Source organism: Lactuca sativa, chromosome 3, assembly GCF_002870075.4.
Source record: "Lactuca sativa cultivar Salinas chromosome 3, Lsat_Salinas_v11, whole genome shotgun sequence".
In the NCBI taxonomy this organism is placed as follows: Eukaryota; Viridiplantae; Streptophyta; class Magnoliopsida; order Asterales; family Asteraceae; genus Lactuca; species Lactuca sativa.
Genome location: NC_056625.2, coordinates 128,414,876 through 128,419,326, shown reverse-complemented (window position 1 = coordinate 128,419,326; position 4,451 = coordinate 128,414,876). Strand labels below are relative to the sequence as shown.

The 4,451-nt window shown below is 34.4% G+C and overlaps 1 non-coding gene across 1 annotated transcript; it reads right to left on the bottom strand.

The window, feature by feature from the left end:
- Positions 1–458: 458 nt before the first annotated feature.
- LOC111885120 (small nucleolar RNA R71) lies at positions 459–564 on the bottom strand. Its single transcript, XR_002848003.1, has one exon. It is a non-coding gene; the product is annotated as a small nucleolar RNA R71 (small nucleolar RNA).
- Between the last annotated feature and the right edge of the window lie 3,887 nt (positions 565–4,451).

The following is a 4,451-nucleotide window of genomic DNA, read 5'->3' as shown; positions in this document are numbered from 1 at the left end:
AGGCAGTTTTTAGTTTTGATTTTGTTTATATTAGTTCCTTTTTATGTGTTTTTTTAGTTTTTTTAGCAGGAAATATGGGGGACATCACGAATATGTCAATGGAAGAGTACAAGCGACATATGAGGAACGAAAATAGATGGGGTCTTGATCCACCAAAAATCCCGGCCACGACAATGTTTGAGCTTCCGGGGCACATTCTCAATATGTTAAAGGCACTACCTTTTTATGGGAAAGAGCACGAGGACGCTTATGAGCATATAGAAGAGGTGTTGGAGATTTCACATTATTTTAATGCACCTAACATGAGTAAAGATGCAATGATGCTTCGACTTTTTCCGGTCACATTGAAGGGTGAAGCAAAAGAATGGTTAAAATCACTTCCCTTTAGAGAAATCACGACATGGGCTGATTTTAAGACTGAGTTCATTAACCAGTTTACTCCTCCTTCGAAAGTGGCAAAGCTTAAAAGAAACATCCAGAATTTTCAACAATTAGAGGGGGAGTCATTATACAAAGCTTGGGAACGTTACAAGAGATTGTTAGACATTGCCCTCAACATGACTTCAATGTGCAACAAGAAATCTCGATATTTTATGATGGAGTCAATGTGTGCACTCGTCAACTTTTAGACTCGCAAGGGCCCATGACAAAGAAGAATCCGGAAACAAATAAAGCTTTGATTGAAGAATTCGCTAAAAATTCCAGAGAGTATCATAACTCAAAGGAGGATTTCACTAGAGGAAAGTCAAGTAAAGATGGAGGTCAAGATACTATTAGTGCAGTAATTGCAAAGCTCGACGCAATGGAAGAAAAGATCACAAAAATTGGTGGATCAATTCATGATAGATGCGGAGCTTGTGGGGGACACCATTCTACTAAGGATTGTGAGGTGGAGTACAATAGAGAAATAGATGTGAAAGAAATTCAAGAACTTAAGCATGATCTCTACCAAATTGAGCAAGTCCAATCAGAGAAAATTTCTGCTCTCGAGTGAATGTTATTTAGATTCACGAAAGCTAGCGAAAAACGACATGATGTTGCAGATGCAATACTTAGAGAACAAAAAGAATATATTTTAAGTATCTATACGCAAGTAATTAACAAGGCTCGTACAAGAAAAGCTACCGGATCCACCTTCACGAAAAACCAATTCAATCCAAAATGCTCAAGCCATGGCCGTTTATACAGAAGAAGAAGATGAATTGATGCATATGAAGGAACTTGAAGAGGAGTCTAATCAGTCACTCGAAGTAAAACAGAAAAAAGAAGAAGAGTATCGTGAAGCTGCCTAGTCGCCACGACGTGGAAGCAATAGTGCCACATCGTGGGCAATAAAAGAAGATTATGACTTTTCTGTTGTTGAGCCGTATCGACCACCTCTTCCTTTCCCATCTTGTGCCAATACAAATTTGGTGAAACAAGAAAACACGAAGTTACTTAAGCATGATGAATTTGAACGCATGAGAGAAGAAGAGTGGGAGGAATGGGATGAGCCTTTACCAAAAGAGCAATTGGAAAAAGAAGTAAATTATTCAAAAGCTCCAGTGTCAACGCCAATGATGTTTGAGGTGTTTGCTTTTACAAGACCACCAAATCCAGTAACAGAGACGATTGAAGAAAAAGAAATAGAGAGTGATGAGTCTCATTTTGACAAGAAAAACCCAGAAAGAGACAAGACAAAAAGTTAATTTTTTACAAAGTTTTCTGTTTGTTTAGTTTTCACGACGTGAGTTTAGTAGTTTCATTTATTTTATTTTATTTGTAGTTCGTTTTATTTTATGTATTTTCAAAATCTCGATGCTTTTGACCCTTTTTTTTTTGAGGAAATGGAACAAGAATTAGCGCGAGAAGATGAGGGATATGACTCAGACGAAGATTTAAGGGAACTGAAAAAATGGATGGATGGCATCCTTCCTGACGAACAAAAACAAGTTGAGCTAGAGATAGAAGATGAGGAATTTCATCCAGAAAGAAATTTGGAGGAGCTGGAAAATTTGCTAGCAGAATACTCGGACGAAGAATAAAAACAACCAGAAATTCAAGAACAACATCATGATATGATCATTACCATGATACGAACTCCTGATAGTTTGGTTTGTGTTTCAATGCATGGGGTGACAGATCCATCTTTGAAGAAGATTCTGAAGAATGATCATTTTCTGACAAGCGACCAACCGGTCCCACCATTTTTAATTTTCTGGGACTAAATAGATGCTCGCTAGTTTGGCCAAAAATAAAAAATAGAAGACAAATTTTACAAGCTGGTCTGAAAAGAGTGTTCAATAAAACGGATGAATTAATAACGAGCAGATTGACAGTTTATTAAGTTAGGAGTCCAACTCAAGACTCGCACAAAAAAGCGCTTATCGAGAGGCAACCCGATGTTTGAAGAATTTATATCATTTTATTTTATTTCTGTTTTTATTTTTATTTTCTTAGTTTATTTTTGGTGTGTTTAATTTGTGTTTTTATTTTTATTTTTATTTTGTATTAAAGACATGTAATCGGATGGTAGATGTTTGTTTTCTTGTTACAACCAATGATTTGTTTTGTTCGCAGAATTATTAGAACGTCGAGAGAAAGAAGTTGTGAGCGTTAGAGATAAGAATCGAAGCCCATAATTTTTTTATAAGTGTGGGGTGAATTTCGTGTGGAAAAAGAGATTAGAGAAAGAGAGGGTCCAAAAAAATATAGGTTTTAGAAGAGTCTAAATCCGTTAAGAAGTTCAGTTGCATTTCACTTGGATAGAAGAATTATTGCACAATTGCAATCTGTGAAGACCCAGTTCTCACGACGTAAGCCTTCACTCCTCCCGTCGTAAGCTCAATGCCATCAAGATTTAGAATTCAATTTAGTTCGACACCACGTCGTGACCATTCTTACCACGTCGTGACCATTAACATTGGCATTTTTATTCTAATATTCTAATCATACAATGTGGCGTATGGTTTCCCACACTGAAATATTATGCGTTGAAGATCTTATGCACCACACTTTTTGAAGATGCAAGTTTTTTATTCACATTTTTGCCGGCACTATCACACGTATCAAGGAAGTCCAAGTTCCAGTTACATATTCAAGGTGTTCAAGTTTTTCACACTTTCAGAATTCGATCTCGTCACTACTACCCCAGGGGAGTTTGTTTCTTTTTCTCCCCTTTATTGCTTTTATATTATTTTATGCATACAATGAGGGCATTGTATGTAATAAGTGTGGTGTAGGGGGTCAGAAAATTAAATTGCTAGGAAATTTAAAGATTTAAAAAATTTTAGACATAGATTTGGAATAATAATCTAAAATTTAATTCTAGTAATAATAGTTTAAACTTAAGTTGCTAGTGTTGCGTGGGATGATCCGATGAGAGCTTAAATGTTTAATTGAGCCAACATATGTTATAGTATATTTGTGGCTTTAATTCCTAGTGAAAAATCATGAGTTATGAAAAGGTAATCTAGTAGTTTATATCACATAATAAGTTTTGCAGCTTGTACCTGAAATCTATCCAAGAGAGCTTATGTAGTTATTGCACTTAGACTAATACCTCTAATTAATAAAGGTTGAAGTTAAGCTCTCTTGCTTAAGCATGTAGGTTTTGAAAAAAAAAAGTGAGTTATATATATATATATATATATATATATATATATATATATATATATATATATATATATATATATATATATATATATATATATAAAGAGAGAGAAATTTCCAAAAAGTTGAAGAAATTTGGAGCTATCAAGTATGAAGATCAAAAGATCAAAATTTCAAATAAAAAACATTTGAAGATACCAAAAATCATAAAGGTGGTGAATTCAAAAAAATCAAAGATCAAATATCAAAGAAGTGAAGAATTCCAAAAGCTCCATTGTGGTATCTAAAGTTGTAATTTCTAGATTATGTATGCTTGGGTAGCTTAACCAAAAATACCTTGAGGTTAAGAAAGAGTTCTGAGGATTGATTCTTAGGGTTGCATAAATGAGTGTCGTATAAGCTAAAAGGTGAAGGTACATAAGGATTGTGAGTAGCTAGGATTGGGGAAGTTTTTAGGAGCCTTAGACACAAATATGCGCATTGAGGTCTTAGTATAATGACTGAGTTCAAAAATGGATTTTCTTATGCGATATTGGTAATGAAAGTTAGACTTAAAAATTAGTTTTGCTTGGGGGCAAGCGAAAGATAAGTGTGGGGTATTTTGATAGTGTCATATTTATACACATTTCTTGGTAGTATTTTAATACATTTTAAGCTATAATTTAGTTAATTGCAAAGATTTATGGTAGTTATAATGTTTAAATTATATTTTGTAGCCAAAAGTGGACATTCTCGAAGAAAATGATTGAAATCGACAAAAGTTGGATACTTGGAGCACTGGAGGTTAAAAAGATAGAAAAAGGATGTTGCTAGACAACTTGACCACCCATCTGTATTTTGACCATATCTCATGACTCATA